The sequence below is a fragment of the Dryobates pubescens genome, chromosome 37 (assembly GCF_014839835.1).
Source record: "Dryobates pubescens isolate bDryPub1 chromosome 37, bDryPub1.pri, whole genome shotgun sequence".
Classification (NCBI taxonomy): domain Eukaryota; kingdom Metazoa; phylum Chordata; class Aves; order Piciformes; family Picidae; genus Dryobates; species Dryobates pubescens.
Window position 1 is genome coordinate 1,824,221 of NC_071648.1, and position 20,270 is coordinate 1,844,490.

Below are 20,270 nucleotides of genomic sequence, written 5' to 3' on the forward strand. Positions count from 1 at the left end.
GAAAACTCTCTATTGTTTTCTAAACGTGCCTCGTGGTTCCCCAGTAGCAGGTCATGCTCCTTATTATAAAATCTTGCTATTAGATCCTACAGGAGGCCAACCAATTTTCCCAGGTTTTTTTCTGGCCAGGCAGTTGCTATTTGACCTACCAGCTCAGACTTCGAAGGGAGGCTTTGTAATCAAGTATGGTTCCTTCTTTTTGTCATGTACGGATTTTAACAGCAGTGAATAAACAGAGCTAGAAACTGATAAGGGAATTTATTCAGAATACAAAACCTGGTGAACCTTTTTATCCTAGTGAAACAAACCAGGGAAGCTGGATTTATATTGCTGCAAGGCCAGTCTCAGACCCATTAAAATAATCATTTCAGGTAAGGTCCTGGTAACTGTAGTACTAATCTCTTGGCCTAAAATGTCCACATAAGGAGTCTGTTCTTAAAAAGATTAGGCATATGACTGGTGAGGAAAAAGCATGAGCATGCCCATATTATTTTGGCAAATGTGCTCTTTCAGACAAAGAAAACTAAAGGATTTTACATGTGTTTCTTGGTAGCTAAGAGAGGCATCAGGCTTTCTGTGGTGTCAATATCACATTATTTTGACAGGAAAAAGACAGAAGATGGGAGAGTTGTGCCTCATAGTCTATCATGACATACAGCTGAGATGGGGAAAACTTCCATCTCTCTCGTGTAGCTTAAGTGTAAAATACATTACAACAGGTGTTACACACTCCGCAGAGGCAGGCACAAAATGAACTGAAGCTTGCTCATGCCTCGTGCTAGTTGTGACGAAGTCTTCAGAGAAATTATTCCCTGTGGTTATTTCAAAACCCCTTTTGTGGATAGACTGCTCTGCTGTGCTTTAGTTTCAGCTTTTTCCAAAGCAGAAAATTACTAGCAGTAATTAGGAATAAGTCAATGTCACTCATGTGTGTCTACTCATTAAATTACTGAAAAAGCAGTTTGCTGATTTCTTTTTTCCTGCTTTTTTTCCCCTCTCCTTAATTCACCATCTTTCTTTAACTTTCATGGCCATCCAGTAGCTTGATGTTTTTATAGAAATATATAATCCTGTATTTGCTTTCATGAAGTGGAAAGACTGATGTTTTAATGGAAGTGAGCTGAACTGTATTGATTGATTCTATATTAACAGACCGCGTTGACATTGTGTTATTTTACAATGTTTTCAACTTGGTAATTTATCATTAGGTCAGGGTTTGCATAGATCTTGAAGTCAGTCCCTTAGGACTAAACTGTGAACCTCTTGTGTGACCCAGTGCAGCCTCTCTGACTTCAGTGGAACTAGTGGAATGACTGAGCTCTTGCCAAGCAAATAATGGATTTGCTCTATCTGCTCCTTACCACATTGAAGGGCGTGCGTATCTAACAAACCAGAAAGGCAACAGTGGTGCTAAAGTTAACCTTCTATCATTCAACATGTTTATTGTTTCCACATCCCCCCACTCAGATAACTTTGTCATAATATTAATCATTATCTACCCATTTGAATTGCAAGGACTCTTAAAAGGCAACATTGCTGAAAGTCAAATATTGTCATCTTGACCCAGACTCTCTTAGTTTTTTTCTTGCCAGAGCTCGTATTCTAATGCTGTAACTGGTTTGGGGGAAATGGGACCAGCCTTGAGCTCATATAAACTGTGTACATTTGCTGAACTATTGTTAAGTATTAGTTTGTGACAGCTGAAGCAATTTGCACTTCTCAAGTCTAGAAATGGAGCTGCTGTGTTTTAAGGGCAAACATAATGCAAGGATGATTTTGTAAGTCTATAGGTGGTGCTCTTATCGCTAGAGAAAGGTTTCAGCCGTGGAAAGCTGCAACTATTGTGCTGTCTTTTTATTGTTAATATTTTTGAACTGATCAGTCTCCTTGGCAATATCAGATTATGTTACTTCTCATCTCTCTTTTTTTCTGTCCTTACAAGGCAATATGCACTGTAGTCCTGAAATAGGTTGTTTGGCTGCAGCACATTTTCCAATTATTGTAGCAAGTCATATTTTGAGGCAGGAATTAGGTATTTGGAGATTTCAAGTAATACAGGCTGCAATAACACAGTCTCCTGCCGCATAAACATCCGAGTTCTGATGCTTTTGCATGGTTTCAGGATTACCATGGCAATTTTAGAGACAGTCGGTGATCATCAAGGAGTAAAGATTGCTCCTCCGCTATATGTTTGCGGATCAATATTAGGCTTCACATGAGTGGAGAGGCATCCATTTCCTTATTCCTATTTATTTCTGCTCCTTTGCACACTTGATACTTTGCTGAAATCTAGTGCACGGAGTATATTTTATAGTGGTAATGGAAATGGAATGGAAACTTATGTGTATGTACACAAAACCCCAAAATGCATGAAAAACACATTAGGAAGGAAACGTTGTGATGGCTATTCCTTCCAGCAGCTCTTATCCCAGGGCTTTTGGAGGAGATAGGATGAGGGCAAGAAGGATATGGTGAATATACAGACAGCTTCTTTTGCTCGGTTCAGATTTTAGTCTACCCAATAGACAGATGCTGTGTTTCTGTGCTCTGACTCTGTGATGGGGTTTTGATAGTGGGTTTTTTTGTTTGTTGTTTTTGTTTGGTTGGTTTTGGTTTTTTGCAGCTTTTTGATGGTTGTGACAAAGAACATTGGAAACATCTGATTTCTAGGCCAGTATCAGGAAACCAATTTTTGTGAGGAAGAATTTCATTTTATGGTTGGATTGTAGCAATCCCTGCTACTTTATTTGGAAGTACTGCAAATAAACAGTTAATGAACAATTCTCTAAATACTGGTGGTGACTTTAAGCTGTGCTGGCTGGTGGTTTGAAGAGTTCTGTTACATTCTGTTGTGAAGGGACAAATATCTGTCTGTTGCCAAAGAACAGAACAGTACTGTGTGAGATGACTTGCTTGCAACTTTCTGCTGCAATTGTATGCACTAATTCTGGTAGGGGGGAAGCAAAAGCTCGTATTCCCAAGCTGCTTGTGAATCCAGTATTGCTTCAATACTGAAGTCTGTGAATAGCAGTGGTAATTTGAACTGCTCCTTTAATAACCCCTGGGGTGCATTCCTGAATTTCACACTGGAATCTTTAAGTTATGTTGCTGTATCTGTGCACTAAGAAGTGGCACAGTGTTTAAAGGGGTTTGGAATGAAATCAATACAAATGAGAATAGCAGTAACTGCAAAAGGGCCTTCTTCACCAGCTGAACAAGCCCCTGGTGCTTTTTAAGTAATGTGAAGATTGCTTTTTGTGACTTCACAAAAAAGATCAAAACCCTGAACTGTGTAAGTTTTGCTCAGAGACTAACTGATACTTAGCAAGAAGCTGATGGTAAGAAAGAGCTGATAAAGAAAAGAACACGATGCAAATAGATGCAGGTTGTGAGCGGTTTATTTGTTCCTCAGAAGCATTCTGGAAGCAGCTTGAAACATCTCTGGTTTACAGTTATATTTTTTTCCCCATTTTGGTAAACCCTCAGGTCTTTTCTTTCTGCTTATCTCTAAACTCTTTCTTACTACCCTTTCTGAAATAGTGTGTCTGAGCAGAACATGCTCTGAGTTACATGAGCGCTATTGACTTTTGTAATAGGATTTGCAGTAACATCTGAGGTATTTCTTAGGCTAATACTTCACCTGCTTTCATTACAGTGGAGGAGTGAAATGATGTCTTCAGTGAAATTAGCCAATGATAAACAAGTCTTTCTCCTTATTTCTGCTGATTAGGTTGTTCTAGCACTGTGCATATATATATATGTAGCTTAACTAACTTGCACTTTCATGCACCTTTACTCAGTCCAGCTCTGTATTAGGCCCCTCTGAAACTGCGTAAACTTGTCTGACCTTCACCTACTTAACAGCCTGTTTCTGCTTGCAACCCATTTATGAAACACTTTTCCCAAGCCATTCTTCCTTTAAATGGAGAAATCTTTGTGCAAAATTTTGTTTTTCTTGCACATTCCTGTTGTGCCCAACATTAACCACTGGTTCCAATTTTGTGTTTGATGCAGCCAGTCTGAGAACACCACTGATGGAGTGCCAGTAGAGTTCAGAAATGTGTTTTTTATTTCAAGCCAGATAAGTCACAGAAACACAGAATAACAGAATGGTAAGGATTGGAAGGGACCTCCAGAAATCATCTAGTCCAACCCCCCTGCCAAAGTAGGATCGCCTAGGGCAGGCTGCACAGGAATGCATGCAGGTGGGTTTTGGAAGTCACCAGAGAAACAGGCTCCACAATGTCTCTGGGCAGCCTGCTCTGTAACCCTCACCATAAGGAAGTGTTTCCTTGTGGTGAGGTGGAGCCTTCTGTGCTCTAGCTTGTACTCCTCCTTTTTCTTGTCCTGTCACTGGGCACCTCTGAAAAGAGACTGGCACCTTCATCCTGACAGCCAATTCTCAGATATTTATAGTTGTTAATAAAATCTCCTCTCAGCCTTCTCTTGAGACTGAACAGCCCCAGGTCTCTCCGTCTTTCCTCATAGAAGAGACATTCAAGTCCCCCAATCATCCTTGTAGCTCTCCACTGGGCTGTCTCCAGTAGATCCCTGTCTCTCTTGAACTGGGGAGCCCAAAAGTGGACACAGTACTTCAGGTGTTGTCTTGTGGCCTTATTAGGGCAGAGTAGATATTGAGGAGAACCTCTTTAGCCCCTTTGTGTTCCTATACAGCAGTCATAAGTAGTTAGAATTAACCAGGTTGGAAGAGACCCTTGAGATTATCGAGTCCAACCTGTCTTCCAACACCATCTAATCAACTAAACCATGGCACCAAGTGCCTCATCCAGTCTCCTTCTAAACACCTCCAGTGATGGTGGTGACTCCACCACCTCGCTGGGCAGCTCATCTCAATGGCCAATCTCTCTTTCTGGGAAGAACTGCTTCCTAACATCCAGCCTAAACCTCCCCTGGCACAGCTTGAGTATGTGTCCTCTTATTCTGGTGCTGGTTGCCTGGGAGAAGAGACCAACCCCCACCTGGCTACAATCTCCCTTCAGGCAGTTGTAGACATCAAGAAGGTCTCCTCTTCGCCTCCTCTTCTCCAGGCTAAGCAACCCCATGTATTTTTAAGTTACCTTCCCTTTGAGAAGTTTGTGTTGTCCATTAGATAGGTATTGAGAACCATGTGGATATTCACCAAAAGGAGAAAAGAAAACAACAAATAAATAAAAGACAAACTTTGAACCCTTCTGCCACTTCCAGAATGTGATAGTTACCTTCAGGCCTAAAGAGGTCTTCTACCTGAACTGAAGTTTCAAATTCAAGTAATCTTCTAGTGGTGTATGTTTCATAATTCCTGGTCTGAAAAGGTTCCAGCTAGTCAGCCCTCTCTAAAGAAGCCTCATAGCTTGTAACCAGCACAACACTTTCTCTTCAAAAATGCATGGCCCTAAGGTAAAAAGTGCCTTGTTTCACATAGGGAGAAGCAGCAAGAGAAAAGTAAACGTCCCTACAAAACAAATGTATTTTTACTTTGGTTTTCATTTTTCCCTGGGACTCAGAAGATTTCTATCTGAATAACATCCATTACTTCTTTACCCTTTTTGCCAGCCAGCCACATGGGGCTTTGAGCAACCTAACAGACCAATCCATCACACTCACCAAAGAACAGAGAATTTACACAGAATCTAGTAACTTTAGGAGTTTCTTGTAATGCTTTCCAAAGTTTGTGTGTGTGTGCATCTGTTTGTCATTCCGGGCAGGCCAACGGTGCAATCTGCAGCAGGTTTGCTTCACTTCGTCGTCAGTATCAGGCTAGATGTTTGTCAGGAGCTTCTACAAATTAATATGGGAGAAGGCTTTGTTGATGTAGCAGTTTGGGCTGGGTGCCCTCTGCTATGGGGGGTGCTTCCTGTGTCCAGAAGTCCAGCCCAGTAGGTGGACACAGGAAACTAGGTATTTCCTACCATAATTCTCTGCACCACTCTAAGATCCAGCACAGGGTCTGGCACTTCCTCTTTCCTCCCTCTCCACCACCCGGTAACTTGGGGGAGATGTCTCTCAAGGCCACGCAGGGATGGGCAGTCTCAGATCTGGCCAGCTGAGCCTAGCCTAGCAGTGGAGTGGGAGGAGGGGGGAAGAAGGAGCCCCGGGGGTCTTGGGTGTACCCTCAGGTGGGGATGGGATGTTTCTGGGTCTGTTTTGGGATCGCTCTTGTCACTGCACTTCTGGCTTTCTGTAAACATTCACCGCTTTCCATTGAAACTTTCCATCACTTCTGCAATCCATTTGAGTCGTTATTTTTGCCCGTGGTGGGGAGGGGGTCTGCCTCAACCCAGCACAGTTGATCAAGTCAAAACCCAAAACCAAACAAATGGAAAAAACAAACCAAAACCAAACCAAAACACAACAAACTTTAATCCTACTTGCTTGCAGGATGTAGCAAATCACAGCTTGGTTAGTATTGATTTTCTTTAGGAGAAATGAGTAGAGTAGGAGTGAGGGCTGTGTCTTAATTTCAAGTTTCAGTTCTGAGTGATGAATTCTAAAATGCACTGATGATTAGACTGCTGATTAGATGTGGCATTTTAGCTAGTATTTAACTGCAGTTTACATGACTGAAATAACCAACCTTTTCTGCATTATCCTGGATAGGTTTCTGATATTTCAATTATTTTTTTTTTCCTAAGCAAAATTCTGGAAGAATGATGCAGTAAACAACTTAAGGAGTGACTTATGTTTATGCTTTAAACTAATCAACAATTAATTCACAGACTGCATCAGGTTGGAAGAGTCTCTCAAAGGTCTTGACCAATGCCCCTGCAGTCAGCAGGGACATCTCCAACTACGTCAGGCTGCCCAGGGCCACATTGAGTCTGATCTTGAATTTCTCCAGGGCTGGGATCTCAACCACATCTTTAGGCATATTCTTCTGGTATTTTACCACTCTCATTGTAAAGAACTTCCTACTTGTGTCCAATCTAAATCTCCTCTGCTCCAGTTTTAAACCATTGCCCCTCATCCTATCATTAGAAGCCCTTTTAAACCAGTCCTTTCCCAGCCATCCTGTAGGTCCCCTTCAGATATTGAAATGTAGCTCTAAGGTCTCCCTGGAGCCTCCTTTTCTCTGGGCTAAACAGCCCAAATTCTTTCAGATTGTCTTCATAGGAGAGGTGTTCCAGCCCTCTGACCACCTTGGTGGTCCTTTTCTGGACCTGTTCCCCCTGTTGGAGGCCCAGGAGCTGGACACAGTATTCCAGGTGAGGTCTCTCACCAGAGCAGAGTGCCAGAATCACCTCTCTCAATTAATTCACTTCAAAAGCAGCTCGATGAAGCATAAATTTAATTATATGATCCTGGAGAAGCTGTACAATGATTTTTAACTTTATGGCTTCTTTACAGAAGCCTAATTTTGTAGGAAAATGGAAGATTTTGTGGTATTTGTGCAGCGTGGCAAAGAGTTGACACGCACATGCATTTTATTTTCAGGTTACAAAAAGACTTGACCCAGAAAATACTTGAGCAGGTGTAGTGTACCAAAAAATTATTTTACCAAGTCACTATATATCTAACTCTGGGAAAATACAGAGTTACTAGGGCAGGGAAGCCATACAAACTGAAAGAGATTAAGCTGTAAAGAGCAAATTTAGTCAAATGTCCACAGAGGTGAAGCATTGTGCTTTGATATTTTCCCTTGGGAGCATGGAAAGAGAAGACATGAGCCAAACCGCTGCTACCAAGCCCCTGGCGCAGCTTGAGACTGTGTCCTCTTATTCTGCATTTCTCTTTAACTTCTCATTCTTGGTTTTGCTGCTGTGTGTGATAAAAGTTGCACAAAGTCTAGGATCCTGTTGAGTTGTTACCTGTTGTGTCATTGAAGGCTTCACAGGGCATACTTATGAAAGCTTGGGTTGTACCTTACGTAAGAGGTGCGCAAAATTCTTCATGGGCTGTTTGCAGTTAGTACTTCTGAGAGAGACAGACTGATTATGATTTACACCCAGAGCAGAGTAGGGAATTTGTTCAAGAAAGATCCAGAGGCTTAAATAAAAGATATGAACAAAGGTTTTACTGCAAAACTTGTTTCCTCCCCCCCCCCCCCCCCCCATTTTATTTCTTTGTGGACATGGATCCACACAGCTGTTTTCTCATGGTACTGCATTAGCACCCCTGAGCACTTTGTGAAGGGACAGCTGAGCTCTTGTGCTCGAACAGGCTGCTGCATGGAGTACATAAAAGCTGTCGTTATCCCAAGTGTCTAGAACAAACATTTGCTTTTCAGACCTCGGCATCCTGATCTGCATACATTTACAGTAAATAATTTGTCACCAGGGTGCTCATGAAGGGTTCTTGATAGAAAATGTTAAGTTGTTAATTCATGCATCTTTTACTGAACTCTGCCATACCTAATTCCAAACTTTGGCGTCACAGGCTTTCATTTCATTACTGTTAATTGCTCAGAATTAATGAATATTTAGATTCTCATAAGCAAGAGAGAACATTGCTAGTAATTAAGATGCAGTAGGTTATCTGATTTGATTTTACTTCTACATCTACTTGATAACTTGCCTAGAAGTAATTGGTTTGTATATTTTAGCTGCGTTTCCTGATTTCATTTGCAGAGTCAGATACGACACGCAGCTTGGGAACAGATGACATCCAAGCTGACACTCTTGTGTGGCATGAATGCAGAAGCTTCAAAAGTCATGTTTGCCCCTAGAACTGATGCACACACCATAGTGTATAAAAAGAAAGAATTAAATCATGGAAGAGCTGGGGCAAAAATAAGAAAATTAAAAGCTGCAGCAGACCAAAATTCTAGGGGAAAAAAATGATCTAATGTTCATTAAGAAGTGAGTAAGTATCCTCACACTTATGTCTAAACATAGATGTGTTCCCTAGCTTTAGTCTGACCGTCATTGATGAGAGGGTGTCCTGATCTTTATTCTGCTTGCTGATGGAGAATAGTGGGGTGAGTTTGTGCTGCTTTATATTTAAAATGGTTTGAAATCCTGTTTCAAAAAGAAGCTTATCTTCATACCACATCCTTTTACTTCAGGCTAGAGTGGCTTGTACATTTATGCCATGAGGAGTAACTTGGAGCTTTACTGATGCTTTGGGGTGCAGGTAAAAGTAGCAACAACTTCTTTAGGAAAAGCCACATATATCAGAGTTCACTGAGCTTCAGGATTAGAACAACTGTAAAAGTAAAAGGATTCAACAGAGCTGTTTCTTACATGTGGAGACAATCTGTGGGGTCTTTATTTCTTTTGTAATGTGGTGCTTGTATTTTAGGGTCTACATGTATGACTAGGAGTACCAGAGAGTTGATTCTCCCCCTTTACTCTGCTGTCATGAGACCCCACCTGGAGTATTGCATCCAGTTCTGGTGCCTCCAGCTGCTGGAGTGGGTCCAGAGGAGGGCCATGAAATGATCAGAGGGCTGGAGAACCTCTCCTATGAGGACAGGCTGCAAGAATTGCTGCTATTCAGCCTAGAGAAAAGAAGGCTCTGGGGAGACCTTAAAGCAGTCTTTCCAGTACCTGAGGGGGGCCTACAAGAAATCTGGGAAGCGACGTTTTACAATGGCTTGTAGTGGTAGGACAAGGAATTGATTGAGGCTTGAGGAGGGCAGATTTAGACTGGAGATTAGGAGGAAATTCTGTACAGTGAGGGTGGTGAGACACTGGAATAGGTTGCCCTTGAAGGTTGTGATTGCCCCCTCTCTGGGGGTGTTCAAGGCCAAGCAGGATGAGGCCTTGAGCAACATTGTCTAGTGAAAGGTGTCCCTGCCCATGGTAGGTGGGTTGGAAATAGATGACCTTCAAGGTCCCTTCCAACCTAAACCGTGCTATGAATCTATAAAGCTATGTATGAAGGTGAACAAAAATTTACTTCAGAATTTGTGAAGCATTGTAGTTATTTCTGACACCCTGTTAAAGCTTTCCAACTGATGTGTTGTCACTAAAGGTCCAACATGTCCAGAATGATCCCTCCTTGCACTGGGTGCTTTTTTTTCTCCTGCTGAAAAAACCCCCAAAACACCCAGCCTTAAAAATTAGCTTAAACACAAGAAGCACACAGATGAGGCTGGATTCTTTCATTATCAATTTACCAAATACATGTTTAGAGTTGCTGGTGAATTTCCAAATTATCCATGTGTTTCCCACTACTCTGTATAATTAGCAAGGGTTGAGAGTTTCAGTCTTTTTTTGTAGCTGTCTTACTTGCACATCAGCATTTGAGAACGGAAGGAAATTTGAGGCTAGGGCAAGAGAACAGCAAAATAACCTAGCCTTCGTCACCAAAAGGTACTCGGACTTCTGTAAAGTAGTTTTACTTCTTGGATGAGTTTATTTTTCTGCTCTGCAGAGACAAAGATGTTCTTCCCAGTGAAGATACAGCACTTCTGCCAGTTGTGAGTACATTGAGCTCAGTTTGTTTGTCTGAGCATCTGGAAACATCTAGTCTGTATGAGGCATGTATAGACATTTAACATGGCTCATTTCATCTTCGAAGCATCAGATTAGAAATTACTGAGGAGAATCAATTCAGAGCAAAACTGTGAGCAGAGATTTTCTAATTTAATGATTCTCTTGACGTTACAGAATATTAGAAAAGACTAGAAAACATATAATGAAGCTTCAGAAGTTTTGCTTGTTGAAGCCAAACTTCTGTGGATTTCTAAGAGAGTATTAAAAGGTTTCATAGGATACAGCGCAGCAAATGCTAATTTGTTAGGAACATAGGGCTGGGGACATTATGGGATACAGGAATGGGGGCATTACCACTGTGGACACAGTTGTTTACTGCCCTCACATAGAATGTTATTTTGTTTTCTCTGATCCAGAATGGTGTTATGGACTGACAGCAGAAGGGACCCAGATGCCACATGATACCTATGGTTGTGCTCTGAGAAACCCAGAGAAGGGAATACACATTTAGTGTTGATAACCAGACAGAACAGCCTCTGTAGATGGCTATTTTACCCTGTCTTTATTACTACACAGTCTTCTCAAGCTCTTATCCCTTTGCTTTGAATTACCTGACATATTTTATGGTGTGATTCCAACCAAGTTTTCTTAGAAGAGCTGCAGACTCCTTGCAGTGAGGATACAACAGGGAGTTTATAGATCTGGATTTGCTTCATGTCAGTAGATTGTGAGTAACATGTAGAAAAGTAACTCCAACTTGTCAGAAGAAAATATCATGCAATAATCTGTCCTGCCCTGAATTCTATTTCAATAATGATTTCCTCAGACTCACTGTTTGAAGCTGTGTTGCATTTTGGGCCTGGAAAAATAAGACGACATCACAGTTTAATAATGAGATGTAAATAGATGGCATGTGCCTGCTTTTCATTCCCATGCAGTGATCATCTGTAGTATTATGTATTAATACTCATAATTAGTTATGCATGTAATTCAACTCATTAAGCTGCAGACATTTCCTCAGTCAGCAGAGACCTGTTCCTACCACATTTATTGTTGCGTATTTTCAGTAGCTTTAACGTGAATAGGGTTTAGTGAAGCGTGTAGAGAATCTGTTCACATAAAAGGTTTACATCAAACAGAATTATCTTCACAGAGCTACCTTTCTTCTCTTGTCACGTAGCAGTCACACAGCTCCTAAAATGCCTAAATATTGTGTAGCAACCTTTGTGCTTTTTAAATGCAGCTCCATGCTGAACCCAGGAAAGAGTGAAGTCATGTGGCTTGTGGGCAACTACCAGCAGACATGTTATAAGCCAAGTTTCACAGGATGTTAGGGTTTGGAAGGGAACTCAAAAGCTTATCCAGTCTACCCCCACTGCCACAGCAGGATCACCTACAGCAGATCACACAGGAATGCATCCAGGTGGGTTTTGAACCCCTCCAGAGAGGGAGGCTCCACAATCCCCCTGGGCAGCCTGTTCCAGGACTCCATCACCTTCACAGTGAAAAAAGTTTTCCTCATGTTCCCATGGAACTTCCTACGCCTTGACTTTCACCATTGCCCCTTGTGCTGTCATTGGGCATCACCCAGCAGAGCCTAGCTCCATCATCTTGGCATGCACCCTGCACATCTTTATAAACATGAATGAGGTCACCTCTTAGTCTCCTTTTCTCCAAAGGAAGAAACCCCAGCTCCTTCAGTCTCTCCTCCTGAGAGAGTCTGTCCTTGTAAGTTTGAGAAGTTACAGGTTAAAGTTGTTCATGGAGTACAATATTTAATTCTATATAAACAATGAACTATTCCTCATGAAACACTGCAAAGATAAGCAAAACTTTGTATGCTGCATTTGGAAACAGCATTGCTACCTCCCTCCAAATCAAGTTTTCTGAAAGCTCTCTTCTTATTTGCACCTTTCTTCCCCTGCCTTGCGTTTTCTGCAAGCATTTCTCTGGTTTTTGTTCCCTTGTTTCATTTGTCACACGTGTCTCTTCGTCAGTATTTCTTCTGACTGCTCAAGTTTCTCTTTCAGACTGATCCCTGGTGTCCCCCACATTCTACAGGCCTACTCTTCCAGTTGTCTCTCTTCTTTGGGCATTTTTGGTACAGCCCTTAGAAAAACAGGGGAGTGATAAACACTGAGAACAAGTGGAGGTCCATAAGAAATTGCATGCACTTGTCATGAGAGTGGGAAGCCAGTGGAGGTACTTAAGAGGGAGCTCTGTTGACACAGAAGAAATTGTCCCTGTTTGGAAAACTCAGCAAGTCCTTGCTAATACGCAGCAATATATCTTGAAGGAGAGCCAGCCAAGACCTAAAGGGCTTGGTAAAGTGCTTACCATTCATTTGAGGAATAAGTAAATATACATTATGTCCCTGTGCTGTGTATTCAGCAAATACTCCTCCAATAAAAAAGAAACATACAAATCACAGTAATGTTTCTCAGATACATTGGCTAATCAATTGGCAATGCCTGTGGTGTTGTGGCTTGGTTTTGTTTTCTGTTTCTTTTTGGGTTTTGTTTCTTGGGTTTTTTCCTCCCCTTCCTGGAGGGTTGATCAATAATAGTAACACATTATATCACTGTGTTAATCTAACCAAGTTGCAAGATGTGTGAGAAAATGTGTTTGGGTTTTATGGTATTATCATTTTTATTATTTTTTTTTTTAATAGAATAGAATAGACCAGGGTGGAAGAGACCTTCAACATCCTCATGTCCAATCTATCATCCAAAACCACCTAAACAAATAAACCATGGCACCAAGCACCCTATCAAGCCTCCTACTGAACACCTCCAGTGATGGTGACTCCACCACCTCCCTGGGCAGCCCATTCCAATGGGCAATCTCTCTCTCTGTGTAAAACTTCCTCCTAACATCCAGCCTAAACCTCCCCTGGCACAGCCTGAGACTGTGTCCTCTTGTTCTGGTGCTGGTTGCTTGGGAGAAGAGACCAACCTCTCCCTTTCTACAACCTCCCTTCAGGTAGTTGTAGAGAGTAATAAGGTCACCCCTGAGCCTCCTCTTCTCCAGGCTAAGCAACCCCAACTCCCTCAGCCTCTCCTCACAGGGCTGTGCTCCAAACCCCTCACCAACTTCATTGCCCTTCTCTGGACTCGTTCCAGCAAGTCAACCTCCTTCCTAAACTGAGAGGCCCAGAACTGGACACAGGACTCAAGGTGTGGCCTAACCAGTGCAGTGTACAGGGGGAGAATGACCTCCCTGCTCCTGCTGGCCACACTGTTCCTGATGCAGGCCAGGATGCCATTGGCCCTCTTGGGCACCTGGGCACACTGCAGGCTCATGTTCAGCCTACCATTGACCAGCACCCCCAGGTCCCTCTCTGCCTGGCCGCTTAAATGCTGGATGCCACGTAGTAGCAGGCAGCTTTGTAGCAAGGGTTCAAAGCCCCTCCAAAACCTTGGGAAGCAATTTGTTTTTTCTACCACTTACATTTATTTTCTTTCCTCCAGACTGTTCAGTGCTGATTCTTTTGAGGGATTAACCAAAACGAAGTCACTGTTGGTTGCTCCATGTTCACAATGGAGCCAAGAGGCTGGAAATGAGGCTTTATTTTGGCATTTTGTTCCTGTCTGTGCAGGAAAGGATGGATTAGATGCACACAGCTATTGATCTTGTCATCTTTAAATTGGTCCTCATTAAACTGTTGATTGTTTCTGGCTTACAGCAGGTATGTCTATGCAGTAGCTTTTATGGCAACATGGTGAAAGAATGTTGAAACAACATCATAAATTTAGAACACAGAATAAGTACTTGATTAGCTGGAAACTCACAGCTTACCTGATGTGTGCTCTTTGCCTCTCTGTGCATTTCTGTTTATATTCATCTGATGCAATGCTTGCTATCTCCGTTAGGCACTTCATTTAAATGGGATGTTTTAGGCTCTGTTAATGATCTGAGGACACTTGTGTTACGATGAAATTCCTTCCACGTGGGAGAGCAAATTCAAGTAACCTACAGTGATTAAAGAGGCTTTCAAATAGGCTTAAAACTAGCTTAAACCTAAGTTTTAGCTGGCTGCAGGTCAGTAATTCTCACTGTCTGTGATAAAATCTTCTGTAACTTTCTCCAAGTGTTGTATTGATTGCTGCAGGCTTTTTACTAGAAGGCTATGAAGCAATCTAGCAAATTCATAGAAAATAGCCATAATATAAGTTCACCATAAAATACATTAATTAAATACCCTCTTTTGCCTGGTACTTCATTTCTTTTAATCTTAATGTTTGTTGTTTGAGGGATTTTTTTCCTTCTTTTTTTTTCTCTTTTTCTTTAATACCAAACTGTGAACTCTTTGATTTTCCTCAATGCCATTTATTCACTGAACGATTTTGCTGTAGGTGAGGCAGTAGCTAATTTTAAAAGCCCAGGATACTCTCACAAAAGTGATATTGCTGACACCACCTGCTGCTTTCCTCTTCAAATAATTTCTTAAAGCATACTCCAGTCTTTTACTGTCAGCTGAAATTCTGCTACTGCATCATTTTACTTCTCTTGATTACAACTTTTGCTTCCTAAATTGTCCAACCTATTTTGTCTCCTCTTCCAATATCATATCACATTTCTCTTTTTCATCCATCAAGGTCGATTTTAGAGTGAGTCTCTGTGTGTTTCTTGGAATGAGAGGTAAGATTTAATCTTGAGGGCAGAACAAAGCCAAGGCAAAAATAAAGCAGAAAGGAAGAGCAAGGTTGTATGATACCTATATATACAAGTAATGGAAGGCAAAGCACAACCTCTTTGAGGGAGGTTGTTTGGGGTTTTTTGGTACCAAGATCATATTCCTACCTGTTGCCCTCCTTGCTTGCTTTCTTGTTCTCACATTATCCCTCTCTGACTTTTCCAGCCTTGTATCTGATTTTAAGGGTGGTTTGAGAGGGTTGTTTGATACACAACTATCTGAAGATTCTACAAAAAATAATACTTCCAAATGGGATAGGGCTTCTGTAACTGAAAAGAGAGGTTTAGAAGGCATTCACCTTACTCTTGTTTCACGGCTGTTACAGAATACAGAATAAACCAGGTTGGAAAAGACCTTTGAGATCATCAAGTCCAACCTATCACCCCAAACCATCTAATCTACTAAACCATCCAAATCCAAGCTCCCTACAATGGGCAGTGACACTTTCCACTAGATCAGGTTACCCAGAGCCACATCCAGCCTGGCCTAGAAAACATCCAGGGATGAGGCTTCCACCACCTCCCCGCTCTTGAGAGAGTCCTGAGGGCAGACACAAAGGTGAGCACAAAGCTCTCTCATTTGCAATTGCAGGTTCATTGTCTCTTATGCCATAGAATGCTTGAGTGTACCACAGATGTCCAGAGAGGACAGCATGAACCAGTGCCCTTTGTATGAACAAAGTATTACAGAAGCATTACAGAATAAACCAGGTTGGAAAAGACATTTGGACTTGATGATCTCAAAGGTCTTTTTGAATCTGGTTTATTCTGTAATGCTTCTGTAATACTTTGTTCATACAAAGGGCACTGGTTAGCACAAAAGATTTTATGTTCAATATTTAAATGGCCCACAGGGAGCCAGAGGGGTCTGTGTATATCTTGTCAGTGTGTTTAGGAATGATACCCTTGGATTTTGTGTGTTTAGAATGACCACCCAGTATTTCTCATTTACTTTGTGGAGTGCTCTCAGGAAAAATCTGTTTTGTTGTGCTTCATTATGATTTTTTGGGGGTGTGTGTTACCTGTTATCCTCTGGGTTTAGCTTGTTTGTATTATTATAAAAGGCTTTAGCATTCTCAGCATTATGTAGCTGAACACAGAGATGGCTCACTGCTTCATTTTGATTTCTTCTGTGGTTTCATTGAGCACATCTATTGCTTGTGTCCAGGATTTTCTGTTGGACTACAAGATGTTAGAGTGAATTAGCAGAAGAAAAACAATCCATCAGCAATGTGGATCCACTGACCTGAATTCTGCTAAGCTCTGTATTTGTCTGCAGAGATAACAGTAAGACTCTGACATAAACTTTCACTCAAAGCCTATTGATGTAACTAGAAAGAGCTCCATTGACTTTTATGAGATTTGGGTCAGGTACTTAAAACTGGTGTTACAAGACAAAAGACAATCACTAGACATTTTGTGAACTTGTAGGAACAGCTACAGTGAATTGTACAGAATGTAGTTACCTGATGCTGTGAAGGCAGAGATAAGATGTTGCTCTCCTCTGGGTTGTTCCTTTGAGTTACTGAGATGACACTAGTTTAGAAGAGTTGAGTGAGGAATGAAATGATGTATGATTTCACAGCTATTGATCTTCAGTATTAATGATCTGGCTTAAGCACCTGGGATTGAAAACTGTCTCTTCTTGCTCTTGGGGATGCTTCTAAATTGTAAGAGATGGAACATGAGAGTGTATCCTTCCAAAGTGCTCTGTGCTGCACTTGCTTGTTCATGTGTTCATTAGTTCATTTAAGTTAAAACAAACAAACAAACCCAACAAAAAACACCAAGCAAACAAAACCCACCCCAAACCCCCCTAGATATTCTGGTTAGTATTCTTTCTTTGGCAATGTTGCTATATCCTGCTTGATATAGTCTTTTAAGCCTCTGCTTAAAGGGAGAAAAACTGAATAGCCTGTACGTACCAGACATGGAATTGAAGATGCAGAATTGCCATCCTTAGGAAATGAGAAAGTCCCTCAAACTCTGACCAAAAAAGAAAATACAAATATGAAGAGATAAATTGGAGCGGGGAGGGGGGGGAATTAAAAATCCTAGGGAAAACAGTTGTCTAATGTACTACCTATCCTTTTGCCTAAATGCTTTCTATTTATATGATGAACTTTTGGGATAGCAACTTTTCTTCTATATGCTGGTATGACACCTTTGGGCACAATTCAAGAGATAACTTCTAAATGTCAGTGAATTGCATTGAGCTGCTCGGCTGAAAAAAATCAGGCCAAGGGATAATTTTTTGGGGGGTCTGTATTATACAATGTGGTTATCTAATAGTATTTTTATAATGGAACTGAAGGATGCTGTAAGAGGCTGTGTAATGTATTGGCTCTGAATAGGAGAAAGGGAAAACTATTTCTCTTTTCACAGCTATGTGTCAGTGACCCTTAAGCTTGGCTGTCCATTAGCAAGATCTAGTCAATAGTAGGAAAGCAGTTGTGGCTGGCTGTGTCTCTGAGCATAGCTGGAGGATTACTGCTGTGCAGAAGGTCTCTGCTGAGAGATTTTTGCCCCCGAGCTCCAGGAGGACCCTGGGAGAAGCTGAACACCTGCTAGCACTGATGTCATCTTTCTCTACCCAGCAGAGTTGGTGTTTGGGATTGTTTTTGCCTTCCTATCCTGCACGTAGCCTTGTTTGGGTTAGCTGTGAGACACAAATTGTCTCTCTTCAGATGATATTGCCAGAGACGTGTACGTACGCAGGAGGAAGCTGTGGCACAGCAGCGTGCTGAAGAGTGCTGAAGAGGGAAAGAATTACAGTAGTAATGAAGACTTTAATTCTGTCTTAGCCTGATCTGCTCATCAGCCAAGAAGGAGCGGCCTTGTGCAATCAACCCCTATCCTGTAAGCAGGTTTGATTTCGGTAATAAGCACTCAGGGTTTAGGAGATAACATTTTAATTAAAAAATATTGATCCACTTGGCAGCATGCTTTGGTGGTTTCTCTCCTCCTTGCCTGGTATAATATTTGTGCAAAGAAGATGAAGCTTAAGTTTTCGGAATCCAACTGCTGCAAAGAAAACAATAGGAAGAAAAAATGCAGGTGACTTCTTTTTACCACAATATTGCCATTTTTTTTTTGTTTCTAATATATGGGGAGGTTTTAAAAACAGAGTTTGCATGGATAGGTTGTTGTGGAACTGAGTGGAAAGTAAGTGGAATTGACAAAAATATACATGTGCAGGGAAGGTTTAATGAGGAGGCTGCTTGAATTAAAATGTTAGTTTGCCAGAAGGTTGAATATTTAGCTAAAGCTAGGCAAGAATGAAAGAAGCTCTTTCCTTAGGAACAACTTCTTTACTATGAGGGTCTTGGAAGACTGGAATGGGTTGTCCTGGGCAGGTGGTTGAGGCCTCTTCTCTGGAGATACTCAAGGTTAGCCTCAATGAGTATCTGAAGGGGGCCTTCAGGAAGGCTGGTGAAGGACTTTACAGGGTGTCAGTTAGCGATAGGGCTAGGGGGAATGGAAGAAAAATAGGAATGGGTAGATTCAAATTGGATGTTAGGAAGGTATTCTTCCCCATGAGGGTGGTGAGACACTGGAAGAGGTTGCCTAGGGAGGTGGTAAAAGCCTCATCCCTGAAGGTTTTTAAGGCCAGGCTGGATGTGGCTCTGAGCAACCTGTTCTAGTGTGAGGTATCCCTGCCCATGGCAAGGGAGTTGCAACTAGATGATCCTTGAGTTCTTTTCCAACTCTGACAATTTTATGAGGTCCTGGACACCTTGGTCTAGTTGGGGATGTACCTGCTAACTGCAGGGAGGTCAGACTAGACAACCTTTGGAGGTCCCTTCTGGCCCAGACCATTCTATGAAACAAGCCTCAGATGTTGATAAACACTGTCCTCTCTACTGGATTTTATGTTCTCTACTTGCAGTCCAGTTCATACTCAAAATCAGAATCATCTTCCTAGTGAATAAGTACAACTGAAGCAGCAGAAACTCCTGCTAGCTTGGTCCTGCCTAATGTTTTTATTACTTAGTTTCTGGGCATTGTTAGGATAACTGAAGGCAGGAGTGTGTGTCTGTCACTTTCAATAAGCATAGCACATATTACTCCATCTAGTAATTTCTTATGTAGCAGCATGGAATGGTTTGGGTTGGAAGGGGTCCTAAAGGTCACCTAGTTCCAATCCCCCTGCCACTAGACAGACCAACTTGCTCAAGGTCCCATCCAACCTTTTGTTCAACACTTCCAGGCTTGAAGGCTTCTTAGAGTTTCAGGACAACCTGTTCCAGTGTCTTACCAGTCTCATGGAGAAGAATTCTTCCCAGCATCTAATCTAAATCTACTAGTTTGAAGACTTTGTCCCTCATTGCATCGCTTCCATGCTCACGGTTGTGAAGAGTGCTTTACCTTAGAAAACTCCAATATACTCTTTCTTGCCTCAGTGAAAAAAATGCTCTTCTTGGATGCCTGAGTGGTGCAATTGTGTGGGGTTTTTTGTTTGGTTGATTTGAGACTTCTGGGTTTTGTTTGCTTGTGTGGCTGGGTAGTTTTTTTATCTTCAGTTATGGAGTGGAGTACAAAATACTCCAGGAAAAAAAGCCTCACTTGTGTCAGCTTCAGGAAGAAAAGAAAATAGGCTCATAGCTGTGCTTAGAAAAACAAATTTAGAATTCACTTTCTCTCAGGTCAGCCTTGTCAGTCCTCTTTCAATTAACACAGATTTTGATCAAGGCATTGTAAAGCTGCTGTTCAACTGCCCGAACTTGATTGTGCTTTCAGGCAAATCTTTCAAGAACTACTGAGATATTTGCTCGGACCTAGGACTTCAGGTTCTACATCACAAAATAGTTCTGGATATTGATTTCTGTCTTTCTATGTGTCTGCAGAAGTATTGTCCTTCAGCTGACCAAGAGCTTTTTTCTGATCATCTCTAGGCAGAACAGCTACCTTAATTCAAGTTGCAACAACCAAAGAGATGAAATGTTTAGGTTTCATTTCTAGGCTGTTGCTTGTCGGCACGAGCTTCAGAAGCAGAGAAGCTGCAACTTCATCATTTTGTTTGTTAGCAGCTCATTAACAGCAATATTCCCTCATTTAATGTCAGCACAGTTTTTGTGAGGAGCTTTGGCTTTTGGACAGTGAGGAAATATCAGTCATGTAAACTGTGCCCCGTCTACTCAGACTCATTGCACAATTGGTTTGGATTTCTGCAGTTAGGGTACGTGCTGGGTACTTGCT